Source organism: Pyrus communis, chromosome 13, assembly GCF_963583255.1.
Source record: "Pyrus communis chromosome 13, drPyrComm1.1, whole genome shotgun sequence".
In the NCBI taxonomy this organism is placed as follows: Eukaryota; Viridiplantae; Streptophyta; class Magnoliopsida; order Rosales; family Rosaceae; genus Pyrus; species Pyrus communis.
Genome location: NC_084815.1, coordinates 4,911,203 through 4,928,878, shown reverse-complemented (window position 1 = coordinate 4,928,878; position 17,676 = coordinate 4,911,203). Strand labels below are relative to the sequence as shown.

General features: G+C 35.1%; 1 long non-coding RNA gene across 1 annotated transcript; it reads left to right on the top strand.

Moving 5' to 3' along the window:
* Window positions 1–2,676: 2,676 nt before the first annotated feature.
* Window positions 2,677–3,292, top strand: LOC137711913 (uncharacterized). The gene is made up of 2 exons (XR_011065166.1): window positions 2,677–2,799; window positions 2,961–3,292. It is a non-coding gene; the product is annotated as an uncharacterized lncRNA (long non-coding RNA).
* The last annotated feature ends 14,384 nt before the right edge of the window (window positions 3,293–17,676 follow it).

Genomic DNA, 17,676 nt, shown 5'->3' with positions numbered 1-17,676 from the left:
ATTTCATAGCTTATACCATCAATTTTATTGGTCACAATATAAATGTGACCGATGAAACCCCTAAAAGCACCAAAAAAGAGGGTGTTTTGAAATTGTTCGAACAATATTGCACCCTAGCAAAAGAGAAGCTGTCTGAAAGTAGTCTAAATTCACAACGACAGTACTTGTCGCCCATACCATGACAACCTCCGCAAACCAAACTAGACCCGTCTTCAAGGCATCATCTCCATAGTCTATTCTTTAAAAGCTTTTTCTAGTTCGGCACAAGTCACATAAATCTTCTTGCTTACGTTCTTGGGGGCTATCTTCACTTTAGCCTGGCCCTTCTCGTTCCAACCTTGCTATTCTCTCCATCACACCCAAACTTTTGAGGAAAATACCCCCTCAATGACTTAATCTTGGAAAAGTCAACCTCTGTGTCCTACGGTTCGTCACACCTAAGCTCAGTGATCAGGCAGAAGTTTTATTTTGGTGAAGTGGGTAATAAAGTATTAATCATATGTTAATGAACTGCTTAAGATTTTGCTAGGTCTACAGAGGCTAAGACGGCCAAGCTACAAACAAAAACTTGCCTCATAAGGAGCAGGCCCAAGTCCAACAAACAAGCCTAACCCAAGAGCTAATAGCCACAACAAGGCCTAGAAATATAGATCTAAGCAAATATAAGTTATATAACAACCAAATTAATTATGACAATGCGAATTCTAATCATGAAATATACATTTCAAGAGGAGGGCTTAATTTTGGAGAGATTTCTAGTGTATTGGTTATATAGTTCGGCACACTAAGTGTAATAGTATAATTGGTTGGAAACTTGAAAAAAAAAATTACGACCAACTGTATTGTTACATTTGGTATACCGGGCCGTTCCTGGTATACTAAAAAATTTCTCTTTAATTCTCAAAAAAACTAAGTGTCTAATGTATTAATCCACATTTAAATTTGGCCAAATAAACTTTACCCATAAAAAAAGGGTTTAGTATCAAACTTTAAGGGTGGGTTCAGTTTCAATCGGTTTGTTTTTTGTCAAAACCAAATCGAATATACTGCTCAGTTCGATTTAGTATTGTTTCAATTTTTTCGGTTTGGTTTAATTTCGGTTTCAGTTTTTTCGATTCGGTTTCATTTCGATTTCGGTTTTCTAATGAAATTTTTTTTTTTTTTATTCTGAAATTGATCAGTAGGCTATTCTTCTCCTTACCTAATCAGTTTAATTCATTTGGAATAACAACAGCAACAAACCAAGTTTAGAGACTAAAACAAAAAATATATATATATATATATATAAATACAAAGATACAGATCAATTTTTTTTTTTTTACCTTCAAAGACAAACCCAAAAAAAATAAAATACAAAGCTGCGATTTCACAACAGACCAAGCTAAGACCAAAACGAAAATAAAAAATTGATTAAAAACCTCCACACAAATATTTCTCAACTAGTACAAAGAATAAAAAAGCCAGGTACAATAATTAAGTTTAATAAATCAAAAACAAATTTTACTCCAAGTAAAGAGGCCTTGGAGGATGGACGTGGAGGGCTAGCGTGCTCAACTTTGCATGCCCTACCTGCAAATCCAAAACCAAAGTCATAAAGAATTTCTTTTGTCCGGCCCCTATCTTAAGTTCCACAAACCCATCACAAAATTCATTCAGAGTATTACAAAAGATACAAATCTGAGAGAAAATTTCAAACTTCTTTCACATCATCGCACAGATTTTGGGTTCAAATTTCAAACAAAATATCTCTTAACCCTCTGAAAGCTGGACACCAACGAGTTGTTATAACTACCGGCGAGCATGGATTCTTGGCAGGCTGGGAGATTTTTATCGGGGAGAGAGATATCAGATGAGTGCGAGAATGAAGATCCGGCTGGGGAATAAAAAAGAAGAGGGAGAGAAGGATGAATATGTGAGCAAGAAATGAAGAAAGAAGAGGGAGAAAAGAACAAGAAAGAATAGGGACAGAATAGTGAGGCAGCTGGGGTGAAAGAAAAGAAGAGGGAGAAAGATGTTAGGTTTATATTTGTTAAAGGTTTCCAATACATTGATTTGGCTTAAAAGTTTGGTAACATTGGAGTTATAAATTGGGTTTAGAAAATAATATTCAAAACAGATAAATAAATAAATAAAACTAATATATATTAATTTAATATAATTAATTCGGTTTGATTTGGTTTCCAAACCGTTGAAACCGAAACCAAACCAAAAGTTTTTGTATGACTAACATTTTTTAATATCAAACTGAGTAAAATAAAAATCAAATAAATGTGCTTGAGACAAAAATATAAAATAAAAAGAGACAATTGTGATAGGAAAAATGCAGGAACCATTTCAACAATGTAATATATCAATTTCAATTTTGTTAATCTAGTGGTATGGGTGAGTAGGGTCATATGTTGGAATTGGTTAAAGATTCAGAGCTTGAACTCCATTTTTGTAACCTAAAAAAGCAATATTTCAACCTAAGGAGAAATAGAGCTACTGTCTCCCCTCAAATGTAGGATGCTAAAAAATGATGAGCTAAAATAGGGTTTTGTTCTTACCTATCGGAGCTGAAATTTTCCATAAGCTCTCTATTTTTGCCAAGGAACGCCTATTACGGAAATACACTTACATTTTCATACCAACTCTATATAAGGATCTTCAATGTTAATTCTTTGAATCAACAGCTCTCTCTTGATCTCATTTGTTTCACACGCATGCACAACCACACACACACTCACAAAATCAAGATGGAACGTTGTGGGCGTTTGTTTTCGACTGTCTTCATCCTCCTCCTCCTTCTGGTGACTATTGGTATCTTTCTCTTCCCTCATCTTAACTTCATCTTTATGCCTAACAATGAAATAAAATTTATATACATTGAAAAAAGTTTTGAGTTCGAATACTCATTCTCCCGGTGATGAAAAAGAAAACCAGGATTTTATGGATTGATATAGCGATGCATGTTTTGGCAGGAACGGGTCCAATGGTTGCTGAGGGGAAGACAAAAGAGAAGTTGTCGAAGAATGAGAAGTCATCGAAGATCTGTGAGTCTCCAAGCCATAAATACCGTGGAATTTGCTTCAGGTCAAGCAATTGTGCAACTACATGCAAAAAAGAGGGATTTATGGGAGGCAAATGTACTGGCTTTCGGATGAGATGTGTGTGCACTAAAAAATGTTAAGTCATACAAAAATTAACGTACGTATTTGGATGCATGCATGTAAACAAATGACCATTTTTTTTGTTTTGTTTTTTCGAAAAAGAATAAATGAATGAACTCTAATCCACCATGAGGGTTTTTATCCTTGTCTTGTTTTTGCGCGTTAACCGCACATGAGTTGTTTTGCAACATAAAATATCTTCGTAATAAAAACATCATTGCATTAGCGAATGCATTGCACTGGTACCTTTATAAAAATAGACGAAAAAATAGTATAACAACTTCTAAACTTTAAAATACGATTCCAATTCCAACGTCAACCAGAGTCAAGTTTAAGTTGATTGTGATTTTAAACATAAGGGTGTACATAATGATAAAATTGACATATTGTGGCCAATTTTGAAACTCACGTTTACACTTTGTAGAGATATTTTTTTCAAGTGATGGGTATTCAAGAGGTATTTAACATGTCATAATACAAGAAAATGATATACTAATATGTCTCTCCACTTATTTATAACACATCAAGTGACTGCTTAAATACCAAACACTTGAAGGCAAAAATAATTAACAATTTTCATGTTAAAAATAAAGTATGTGCATGCTTAAAGAAGCCAATTCATAGCTTATACCATCAATTCTATTGGTCACATTATCAATGGGACGGATGATACCCCTCCTCCTATGGCTAGGCAGGCTTTTACTTTTATTGTCTTGACTTCAGTTGTAATCGTGGATATGCGTTTGTAATATTAGTTGTTTTCGCTTTAGAAAAAACGTAGAAAATTTTTCCAAGGCAGCATATTGAATAGGTATCAAGGTTACTACTCGGATGTATTTAAGAACAATATCTTCTTCTCAATATTATTTTGTAGTACAAAATTTTCAATATAAAAAAAATTAAAATGGGGGTTATCATACTTTTGTGAGAGTGAGAGAGAGGTGAGAAAAATGGCGAGTGAGAGAACTGCGAGGGAGGAGAGTTTGCAGGGGGAGGGGATTTTGGAGAGAGAACCTCGAAACTGTAGTATGTGGAGAAATTTTTAATTGTGACAGGAACATAACTGGTATATCATGTGTTTTAATATAAATGGTGGGAAATTTTATTTTTTAAGTTATTAACTTTTTAGCACATGTATCCCATCATTTATTTAGTAATATGTGGTGTATCATTCCATATACCGGTCACAAGAAGAGGCTCGCGGCCTAATTCAAGGATCAGGCAAATATTTTAAAATACGACACGTGTATCAATAAAGTTTGCCTGACGGTCTAGTTCATCGAGCAAAGGATAAACAAAAATGCCCGCGCAATTAATTTTTTGGCTGAAAAAAATGGTGGAAAAATAACTTTGGCCTATGAATTTTACATTGTTTTGTCGGGCAAACCTTTAATTAGAAGAAAATTTTGATCTTTTGGGGAAAAAATGGGGCGAATTTGAAAGTTTGACAGATGAAATTAGGTAAGTTTGCCCCGCAAAAATGTTACATTTCGTTGGCCAAACACAATAAATTCAATTTTTTCTAATTTACTTATTTATTTTAAACAAGTTTGACGGTTGGATTGTAAAAATTAGTTCTGTAGTCTGCGTATCCCATCAAAACAATAGATTCAACAAACACTAAAAGTTTATTTTGTATTTCTATTAAGTAGAACTTAAGATTTTGGTAACTACTAGTATAGATATTTACAATTAATGATCGGGTAACTACTAGTGTAAATATTTAATATTGATGATCGTGTATGTACATTTGTATTCTTCTAGAGTCAAGGAGTGCAATTGTTAAAAAAAAACATAAAAATAGGAGGGAAAAAAACAGTTAAATCGTGATGATACATTTGTAATCATCGAATCTTTCGTACCATTACCTAATCCCTAAGAGTTTGTTTTTGGTGATTTTTTTGCGTATGTGATCTCATACTATTTCACACAAGTTTGTCACTGGATCGTTGAATGCGATAACCATTGAAAGAATTGAATATGCAAAATTGTCCTTCACCTTTGTCTGACGAAAATATTCTATCACACCACTGTGACATCCCACATCGTCCAGAGGAGTGATCCTTATATGTATATTCCCATCCCTACCTAGCACGAGGCCTTTTGGAAGCTCACTGGCTTTGGGTTCCGTAGGAACTCCGAGGTTAAGTGAGAAGGGGGCTAGAGCAATCTCATGATGGGTGACCCACTGGGAAGTTGCTCGTGAGTTTCCAAAAACAAAACCGTGAGGGCGTGGTCGGGGCTCAAAGCAGACAAAATCGTGCTACGATGGTGGAGCGAGCCAGGGAAGTGATCCGCCCCGGGCCGGGATATGACAATTTGGTATCAGAGCCTAACCCTGGTCGCGTGTGTGCCGACGAGGATGTCGGGCCCCTAAAGGGGGTGATCCTTATATGTATATTCTCATCCTTACCTAGCACGAGGCCTTTTGGGAGCTCACTGGTTTTGGGTTCCGTAGGAACTCCGAGGTTAAGTGAGAAGGGGGCTAGAGCAATCTCATGATGGGTGACCCACTAGGAAGTTGCTCGTGAGTTCCCAAAAACAAAACCGTAAGGGCATGGTCAGGGCCCAAAGCGGACAATATCGTGCTATGATGGTGGAGTGGGCCAGGAAAGTGATTCACCCCGGGCCGGGATGTGACACCACAGACCTGGACTCGATGAAAAATAACATTTCGATGATACGCGAATAAAAACAAAATAAAAACGAAAATGAACTTCTCTCATAAAAGTAATACTTAAAAAAACCTTACAAGTGTACAAAAATAAAATAAAAAATCCCTCGTCTAACACAACCTAAGCTGGTCTACCATTCATTAATCTTGTACTAAACATGCAAGCCTAAAATGTACAGAGTAAGCGAAACCACAAATCAGTAAGGACATAAGTCTTATCAAGGATAATTACAGCAATGGTCTGGAAGCTTTATTATACAAACCAACCCTCGTAACTTAATCATCCCATATCCTTTTTGTTAGTCATCTTGTTCTTCTCTCGTTCGCCAGAGTCCCAACTACTTCATATCACTCCTATAATTTCACCTTTACCACCCTTGTTAGTTCCTACAAGAGTTGAACTCAAGCAAACAAAAAATATTTCCATTTCTTAGCCCAAGCTCAAATAAGCTAATATAATCCATACACTCCAATATGAAATGATATATGCACAACATTATCAAGATATCCGCATTATCAAAAATAACAATAATATATCAGAGTTCCAATATAAACAATTATATCAAGTACAAATATATTAAGTATAACAAATATTTCACAATGCTTAAACAAAACAAACACTCCAATAGTGATAAGTTCCTTGAGAAAGCCCCTACTTCAATTCCAAAACTAAAATGAAGATCGACGTCATTTACATATTAGCTAAGCTCCATGTACTATAACAAGCTCTTTGATCACTTCTAACACCATGTATTTCATCCACTCTTGTCTCCCTCTCTATTATTTCTTCTCAACTTTCCATTCCAACGTAAAGCTGGACAACTACTCTCATTCTTTTATTTATTTGTAAAGTGTGGCTGCTGCACCTATTTTTAGTTCACTAAGGCGGCTAACTCAACGACCAAGTAAGAAGATAGTAATAAAATACTACGTGAAACCATGGTATATCTAATCCCAACTGAAATGTTTCAATTAACTAGTAACATCATTGAACAAATGTTGCCACGTTTTGTGTAGGTCTCCACCTCCAAGCTTGCTGGATTTACACATCCTACTGATTTGCATGAAGCACTTAATCCACCTCAAGCTATGAATAGCTTACTCAGAAGTGCAGGTATCAAACTGAGATAGGAGATCTTATCTAGTCCCCAAGCATCTCTACTCTACACGTCCACCACTGCCTAGCTTGCAAGTCCAAGTACAAATAAAACAACATATATATAATATAGGGTCCTAACAAATACATATACACTATAACTTTGCCCAACGAACTGTATACCTTGAACGCTAAACCCTAAATCATAATGTACACCTTTACCCAACAAAACTTGTGTGTCCGTAGGTTCCTGCCCGACGAAATTTGCCATAGCCCGTTGGTCGTAATCGTTATAACTTTTCATAAAAATTAAATTACAAGCTAAAATTAGATTAATAGAATACTTGATTCAGATAATTTAAATTGCGAACTGAAACCAAATTAATAGAATATTATGGATTAATTGCACATAATATTGCCACATTGAATTTACAAACGAAATTCAATCATTGTCAATATACTCGTCTGGTGCATTATCATCTGAATCGCTTTCAATACTTGAGACATCGCTGCTATCGTCAAGGACGACATTTGAAATAATTGGTAATAGGGGCCTCAAGTTAATAGATATTGCATCTATTTCAATTGGGAAGGGACACTTGACATTTGGAATGGTGGTTGTACGAGGTGGTTGCTTATTAGCACTCCGAGAAGGTTTCGAGTGGTTGCATATGAATCTTCTTGGTAAACATTTTGGTCATCGTTGGTATATCCTCATCGTTATCCTATCGCGGTCCTGACAAGTCCTAAAAATTTCTATGTTTTATGAATTGGACTACTTTTAAACCACCTCGGCCTTTGGATCATCGAGGTAGAATAGTTGTTTCGCCGTACTTGTGAGAATGTAGGGATCATTCTTAAAGTAACCATCAGGTGTTTGTGTTGACGGATAACAAAAAATTATCTTGAATGACACCGCATAGGTTGTCTGGGTTTGTATAATACCAATGAAACTTGAACAACATGACCTCCTTGTTTATGTATAACAATTGAACCACTTACAAGTTTCTTGAAGAAAAAACTGTTTGCATTTTCCTTCAAACAAAATGCACATGGTTGCTTTCAAATCTAATAAATGTGTCAATCCCATTCAAATATTCATCACAACTTCTATTCTACAACTTTATCCATCCTTTGAAATTGCACTTTCTGTGTTGTGCTTTGCGGTTCACGCTACTATTGTCAATTATAAAATATTCGGCAGCATCTCCCTAGAGTTCCCCAAGTGCACGACGTAGCACTTGAAGAATATTAGGGGGGATACAACATATTTTCCACGACCAAAACTTAGCCACGGTTCACCGCAAACCTTAAGCACATGCTAGTTCCGAACTGTCTAACTTGGAAAATTCATGAATCAGTTAGACCACAGAAACGCATACTTGCTCAAACAGTTATGAAATTTCAACAAATATCACACCATCATTTCCTAATCTAATCCTGGAAAAATTATATTCACCTAAGCTACATATGTTTCAATAATTCACAAACTCAAAAATGTCACATAACCCACAATTTCAACATACATGTTACCAAAATTATATAAATTAAATTTTTTTTCCAAATGTTAAATTGAGAGACGAATACATACTTTTGCTTTAATTTTCTTCCAATTCAATTACAAACCTACAACAAACAAAATTAGTTAATTACACAATTAAATAAAAAAAACCTTAAATTAATTAGACCATCTCCAATGGTTGGGCTAAAAGCCAAATTTTGTAGCCCAGAAAATTTAGCTTTTAGCCCAGAAATGACTTTCCTACTCTAACCATTCTGACCTAAAATTTTAGCCCGGGATTATTAAAGAATGAACTTAGGCTAATTTTTTTCTTAAATTAAATTTAAAAATATATATATGTTGACTATCGTAAATTAATTTTATGAACATTTTAATCTAACAAAATTTAAATTCCAATAAATATTGAAAAATCATAAACTTAATACAACCGATAATTCATAAACCACATAATTAATAAACTACATAAACTCAATACAAATGACTATTAATAAAGCACATAATTCATACACTACATAAACTTGATAATCATATCCACCATCATCACTTGGTGATGGACTTCGTGATTGAATTGGGATATAGGGTTTAGAGGATTTATCATCTTGAAACATACTCCTTGAGGTAGACTTTCGCAAAATTTTCTTTTGCTTACCACGTAAGAACTTCTTCCTCTTTAGAGTGTATTTGCTAAGGTCTTCCATCATCAAATTAATTTCAAACATATCTTGCTCCCTATTTGAGATTTCCTCCATTTGCAAACGCATTCAAGCTGTTTCTTCTTGGCAAGTGCTATGGGTTTCTTTCAATTTTGCAATTCTTGTAGCAAAGTGTCCACTCATCGGATCTTGGGACTTCCTTTTTCTCTTTGCTTCCCTTTTCTTATCTTTTCCCGGGGGCCTTGCAAAAGAAGGAGATGGGGTCATTTCATCGACACCTTCATCCCTGGCATTTGTCTGTGCAGTTTCACGTTGAAATAATTTTCCCCATTGTTGGTCCGCATCGGTTCCCCACCTCGAACAATCCTTGAGGACGTCCCAAGCATGTTGCAACTTAAAAACTTGATTTTTTGGTGTTACTCTTGTCTTGTAAATTTCCATTGCTTTGTCACCCTATGCAAAAAATACATAAAAATAATTAGTTGCAAACTAATACTATGTACATGACAAATAAAATATCAAGAACAAAACTCACAATTTCTATGGCGCTCCTTCCACTAGGCATGCCAACCACGGCTCTCTCCAAGCTTCCATTCCATAAAGTGCATGCTTTGTTGATAGTCTTCCACCGATCATAAACACCACCACCATCCCGCCCGACGCCGTTGCAGTTTTCTTGAAACTTTGCAATGATTTTATCCCACAAAACTTTTTTATTTTGATTTGTGCCAACTGCACCCACCATCTTCGCTAACAGAAACCAATGCCAAGCAGAAAGCAACATCTTCCTCACACGTCCAGTTATGACCTCTAATATGCTCTCTTGCCCTGTTGAACAATTTGGAAATGGAAAGAAATGGTAGAAAGATAAATTGGAAGAATTGTAGAAGAAAATTGAGTTTTGTGTGGGTATTTGAACAAATACATAGGTATTTATAGAGTTTTTGGGTGAATTTTGAGTTAAATAATTTTTTTTAATTATTTTAGCTGTTGGATTCAAATTTGGGCTGTTAGATCTTTTTTTTTCACCATTGGATTTGATTATATTCGATCTCAGCCGTTGGATTCAATGTATTTTAAAATAACATATTTTTTAAAAATGAAATTTGAATCTGGACTGTTGGATCAACCAACAGTCCTTAAATGATGGTCGTTGGATGGGGAAAAGAGCCATTAGGCTCGGGGGAAGTGGCCGACAAGGCCCTGCCAGTGGGCCCCCACTCTGTCAAGAGCAGATTTGAAGCAAGCCCGTGGGGCGCGTCCATGAGTGGGTGGGCCGAGAGTGGCCCAGTTTCAAGCGAGTCCACGCGGATGGTGGGGGAATTTAGCCCAGCTTTAGCATTTGGCTTTTAACTCAATGTTTTAGCTTGGGTTGGGTGGTGTTTGGGGGGAAAATTTTGGGGGGAAATTTGACAAATAGACCATGGTTGGAGTAGGTCTTAGGAGAGGGAGAGGGAGAGGGAGAGGTGGGTGATGAGGTGTGTTGGAACCAAATTCGCACATATCCACGGACGGAGGCGAAATCCAATCAGAATTGCCCATGATCTCATGCGAGAGAAGAATCACTACAAAAAAATAGCTCATTTACCATGAACATTATGTGCCCGTTATAAAAATGATCATTTACCACAGACTTAGTCAACATGTTGTGGATAACAATGTTTTACAACAAGCAAGTAATGGCCCGTTATAATAAAATAATTTACTACCACGGTCTTAATCAACATGTTGTCAAAATATTAAACCACTGCAGCTATTAATCGTGGTCAATATTGTTAGTAATCACACCGCAATTTTTTATTTACCTTGGATATTAAATGTGGTGCAATTACACACACTGTTTAAAATAAATAAATAAAAATTAGAAGGCGGGACTAGAAAATTTTCGAAAATTTCTCAAATTTCACACTACTAAAAAACAGGCGCGAGGAGTTACTCTCCCTTGCTGCAAATAGACAGACCGACAGCCTCTTTCTGGTGGAAATCGAAACAGTCGTCAAAATCAAAGCCCACAAAAAGGTTTTATTTTCCACCCTTTTTATTTGTCATCTTTAATTCATGTTTCTGATGTATAAATCCATCAGTTTTCCCTATAATTCTCTTTCGGAACCCCGAGCCGAGGAAACGCTCTTACTTTCATCTCTCTCTCCGATCTTTAGGTATTAGCTCAATTCCTCTCTCAATTGGTGCTATAGTATTTCCTAAAATTATTAGATTTAGGGTTGGTAAGCTGATTTTAAGGGTTTTGATTGTACTTTGCATTCTGATTTTGTTTGAGATAGTCCCGTGTTTAGTTTAGATGTAAGGCCTGAAGCTTCTAGAGATCAATCTTGACCAAGGAGGACTTGAAAAGCATTTTGAGGTAAGATTGTTTGATTATTGTACTTGACCAAGGAGGTCGAGAATAAAAGTAGGGGTAGTAAGCCATTCACATTGACTACCAACATTCAAACTAAACTTGGCTAGGCTGTGAGCAACAGCATTGGCTTGACGTCGAACGTGGGTGCACCGGACTTCAGTGATTGCAGCAAGAGCACATTTTGTATTCTCTACAAGTTGTCCAACTGATGACAGGTTGATGGAAGGGTCAGACAAGGCTTCTGCAATCTGAAGTGAATCTCCCTGAATTTTAGATTTTTTTATTGGTACCTTTTGAGGGTTTTGTGAGGGTGGAGGCAAAAATTCGATGTTACAGTTGGAATTTCTAAAGTTGGGATAATGGGTTTGGTTGACGTGTTTCTTTGGTGTGATAAGTCTCGGTCCTGGTATTGAATTTTGTTATATTTATGTTTACTGTTGTCGGAGAATTAAAGATAATCACTTTACTGGATGTTGAACAAGAGTTCGTATGTAGAGTATCTGATGCTAAATGAAGTTTCAGTGGTTACATTCCTTGATTTATTGGTCCTTATAATTCAGGTGCTGCCAGAGATTGGTTAGCATTTACAACTATGCTAAATCAGTTGAAGAGTGGGGTTCGCTCTGCAATACACGCTGAAGGTTCACGGTTATTTTTCATGTTACAAAACTCTTCTACATTTTCACTGCTATTTTTCATGTCACAAAATTCTTTTAGTGAGAAAGTCAGTCTATGGCGGGTGGTTTGAAATAAAAAAGGAACCTTGAATTCTAGCGATCAATTATTTTCGACAGGCACCATGTACTCACTTGGATCATTATTGCTTGCCTTTTGTGTAAATGACTTTGTGGATTTGAATTTTTCTGTATATGATGTTCTGGAGACATGAGTTTTTTATTTCTAAGCTTTATATTTTCCCTTGTTTATCTCATAGGTGGTTGGTGGTTCAAATTCACGAGGGTTTACAATTCAAATATCAACTATTACATTTATGAAATGTGCATTGGCTTGCTGGAGATGTTTGTCCTCTTGAAGAAACAAATGCAAAGGAGACAAATATCATTGGAGGACTAAGTTTGGAACTAGGATTTAAGTTTTGTGAGTGTGGGACAAGGTCTGTACATGTTTTGGTACATTCTAGCATAACTCAGTGGTTTGGTATTTCTTACTATAACTACTCATATTGTTGTTAACTTTAGTGTAATACTTGAATATGTGAATTTTTTTTGAAGTAAATGTGCAATTTTCTATATAAACATCTTTATATATATGTACTTGTTTATTTATTGACTAATTTATAATTTTTTTTTTTTTTTGACAAAATTTTTATAACGAGCATTGGCCGTAACCAATTTGTAATCCACAATGGTCATAGCACGTGGTGTTAGATCCTGATCTAATATAGGCACAATCCGTGGTTATATTGCATTTGACAATGGACAAGACCCTTGGTAGAAAATGAGACTCTTTATCACATCTAGATTACTAATGGCACAGTGTCCGCAGTAGATTGCAATCTATCACAAACATTGACTATGGTAGATAAGTTTTTTTCTGGGTTGATGAGGGGTGTGGTTGTATCTAGAATGGATTGCTTGCATATCTTCCGGAAGGAGAATCAAACCACGGATGTAGTTCTAAGAAAGAATAGTGTGATACTTGGATATGAGAGATGGCGATGTGTATATATATGCCATTTTTAATTTAATTTTTAAGTTTTAAATAAGCATGTTAGTATTACATAGTTGTGAGGTTCATGTAAAAAGCAGTAAATTTCGTGTTTATGTAATTACTATATTACCCCAGATTTTTATTTTTGTTATATGTTTTGGTTAGAGGGGTGGAATGCTGACTTTACAGAATTTTAGTTGACAATCAGAATTCTATTGATATGTAGTTTAGATAACAACCAAATCAATTATGACCATGCAAATTCTAACAATGAAATAAAGCATTCCAAGAGGAGGGCTTGATTCTCAAGGAAATGAGCAAACGCTTGAAGTATTGATCCACCTTTCGATTGGGCCATAAAAACTTTACCCAAAAAAAAGGTTATGTATCAAACTAAGTAGAACAAAAATCAAATATATGTGCTTGAAAACAAAAAAACAAAAAACACACTGAAAGAGACAATTGTGATAGGGAAAATGTAGGAACAATTTCAACTGGTAGTCTAGTGGTGAGGGTGAGAGGGGTGATGTGCAGAAATAGGCTAAAAATTCAAAGTTCGAACTCCTCTTTTGTACCCTGAAGCAATATTTCCATTTGAGGAGACATAGAACCACTATCTCTCCTCAAATGTAGGATGCCAAAAAATGATGAGCTAAAATAGGGTTTTGTTCTTGCCTCTCGGAGATGAAATTTTTTTCAGCCTTTCTATTTTTACCATAGAACGCCCTTTACGGAAATACACTTAAATTTTTTCCTACAAACTCTATATAAAGACCTTCAAAGTTAATTCTTTGAATCAACAGCTCTTTCTTTATCTTACTTATTTCACACGCGTGCAAAGATCACTCACGCACCCCAAAAATCAAGATGGAGCGTTCCGGGCGTTTGTTTTCAACTGTCTTCATCCTCCTCCTCCTTCTGGTGACTATTGGTATCTATCTCTTTCCTCATCTTAACTTCATCTTTATGCCTAACAATGAAATAAAATTTATATATATTGAAAGAAGTTTTGAGTTCGAATACTCATTCTCCCGGTGATGAAAAAGAAAACCAGGATTTTATGGGTTGACATATCGATGCATGTTTGGCAGGAACAGGACCAATGGTTGCTGAGGGGAAGACAAATGAGAAGTCATCGAAGAATGAGAAGTCGTCGAAGACATGTGAGTCTCCAAGCCATAAATACCGCGGCATTTGCTTCAGATCAAGCAATTGTGCAACTACATGCAAAAAAGAGGGATTTATGGGAGGCAAATGTACTGGCTTCCGGATGAGATGTGTATGCACTAAAAAATGTTAAGTCATACAAAAACTATCATGCGTGCATGGGAACAAATGACCTTTTGTCTTGTTTTGTTTGTTTGAAAGAGAATAAATAACTGAACCCTAATCCACTACGGGGGTTTTTGTCCTTGTTTTGTTTTTGCGCGTTAACCGCACAATTAAATAAAAGGATGTGCTATCCATATATCTCAAATTACTTTTCACACACCTCTTGTTAATTTTTGTCTGTTGATCTTCTTTAATTCATCTAATCCGACGGCCGAAAATTAGAAGGGTATGTGAGAAGTAATATGAGGTGTGTGGATATCACACCCCTTAAATAAAATCTTTGTAATAAAAACATCGTTGCATTAGTGAATGCATTGCACTGATACTTTTTTTTTTTAAATAAAAAAAAAAATTGTCTTTTATTTTTATTTTTAGAACAAATATAGTTAAATCATAATTCTATTGATCACATTATCAATGGGACGGATGATACCGCTCATCCTATGCGTGGATATGCGTTGTGATATTAGTTGTTTTCACTTTGGAAAAAAAATGTATTGTGATCTACACATTCATTTTTACCTTTTATACACTTTTTGTGAATTTTTGTCTTTTGATCATTTTCAACTAATTTAATCCGACGATCATAAATTAAGAGGAGCGTATAAAAAGTAAAAAATGGTGTGTGAATAACAAAACACTCCCAAAGCCACGAGAGCACATCAATATTTAAATATTTCCTAGGTAACATTTTGAATAGGTAGCAAGATTTCTAGTCGGATATATGGTAAGAGCAATATCTTCTTCGTAATATTATTTCATCTGGAAAAAAAAAAACAACCAATACTGTCCAATTTTTGGTGGAAGTGAATATACAAAGATCTTCTTTTATAATAAGTTATCTAGTGATATATGACATCCTTGTTTTTCTTATTGTTATTTTAAAAAGACTCAATAACTTATCTCAAACTAAGGTGCCAAAACCTTAAGGGTTTCCAAACCGGATAATGCAAAGGAAATTAAATTTTGTAAACTAAACTATGTGAATGTTGATGATTGAATTATACTTAAATATTGATTAACGTGCTTGTTTTTTTATTAATGACACATAATTTAATTTACAAATTTAATTTTCTTAACATTATTAAAACCTTAATATTCATGGCCACAACCTTTATGTGCTCATATACTTTACCTACTTACATGCGCAAATAGTTAACCACCTACTCACCTCAAGTAGCTAACTAACTACCTAACTCAAATGTCTCCCACTAGAAAAAAGAATAAGTGTTTTTTTAGGGTAAGAATGAATGTGTTTGGTGTTGTACATGAGTGCATAGGCAATGTAGAGTGTCCAAGAAGGAAATTAAAGAGAGAATGAGAAAGAGGTCACTGATTTGAACATAGTGACATTAACTAGAGCATATATGTTTTTTTCATGCATCCAAATTTGAATTTTTCTCTAGCAATTGATATTAGGTTAGATTAGAGTACCGCTTTTATCAAAGAAAAAGAATGTCACTAATGATACGGTCTAATATTAGATTTGAGTCATTGAGTCCTGTAAATGATGAATTTGATATCACATTATTGTGTTAAGTCCACTATGTAATTTGTGCCAAATACCCTCACACCGTAATGTAAAATATTGTTATGTAAAAATGATTTCGGAAGTCCAATCGAAGTTGTCTTGATTTTGATATATTTACCATTTTGCCATTCTTAAAATAAAAAATGTGTTGATTTGGATTTATTTACCTTTTGCCATTCTTGTTTGGGTTGCTGCTTTTGGGTCCAATGTGGCCTCCGGCTTGGATCAGGCCTACACTCAAACGGCCCATACAGACGCCTAAATGACTTTTTTGCCTGTTAAGATTCCAGATCCGACGGACAGGGATAAAAAGTGTGGGGATACTTTTGTCATTGAAGATCTGGGAGGGGTGTCTGCTTCGTCTCGTCCATGAGCGGGTGACATCTATTCCTTGATAAGAAAACTAATAAGATCGACCAAAAAAAATGATAAGAAACTAAATTAGGTTCTAAGTTGGAAAATGATTAACACATACTCATGTTTAACCCTCGCCGCATATCGTTTTTCATTCAATATAATAGCTAAAAATAAAAAATAATGTATAATTTGCTAAAATAATTGAAAATCATTGTCCTTTAAGTTTGATAACATCTTCTAAAAATTATAAAACAAATAAAACAAGACTTAGAAAAGTTGTAAGAATTAAAAAAAATTAATTAATTAATTAAAAAAAATTAAATAAATAAGACAGGTACGCCAACGGCCAACCTACCTAGAACTCAGAAACAAACAGCCATAGAGTTCCAAGAATCAATGCCCATTCATTTTAAGGTAACTTTTACTCTACAATTACTCAACTTTAGACCCTCTATAATTTTATGCTCGCACGGGGGAGTGGAAGTGCATGCTGGATTTCATGATCATTGCAGAATTTAATTCAGTCTTTGTTCTTTTATGCCCTTATATTACGAAGCACTCTAATTTACGAGAAGAGGAACTCATAATCGAAAGCATGTTAATAACTTAAGTAGAATGAATTCATCGTCACCAATACGTTTTCATCTAGTAATACATTATCATGTATGTATTATTTGACCGAGACGGCATATAACGGTGAATCTGTTCATTTGTAAAAGTAGAAAACTGACACACCACCCAACCAACCGACATGATTCTTGAAGCAAGTATTAAGGAGATGAAAAATAAGATTAAACTGCATGAGCAATCTTTGTCTGTCCCCAGAACTTGAATTTTATACCCAACTAAAATAGACTAACTCGAATTAAATAGGTCATATACCAAGTGTCCCTGTTTTTGCTTAATCATTTGAGTCGCTATCCAAACACATCATCGTCACATGCATTTAATAAATTGGTTATGCTATATAATATACACATGCATTATACATAATATTATATCGCTGTCACACAGGTACAAAATTCTAATGGATAATGTGTTAAATTTTTACTCATCGGCCCATGTTTAAAATTCCCTTTTATTAATAATTTCAATCCCTCTTCCCTTAATAATAATAAATTCAAGGGGTAGGTAGCCTACATCTTGTGAGAGCTATGTCGTCCAAAAATAATAGAAAATATTCGGCTCATTTACTCCGATCATTCCTCCTTACTGACAAATCACATTTCGACGCGTGCATAAACATTTCTTTTTGCGCTTTGAATCGAACAATTTCGTTCGTGATAAGGAGCCAAGCAATGTTCTTTCATAACCTACTCTTAAACATTACGC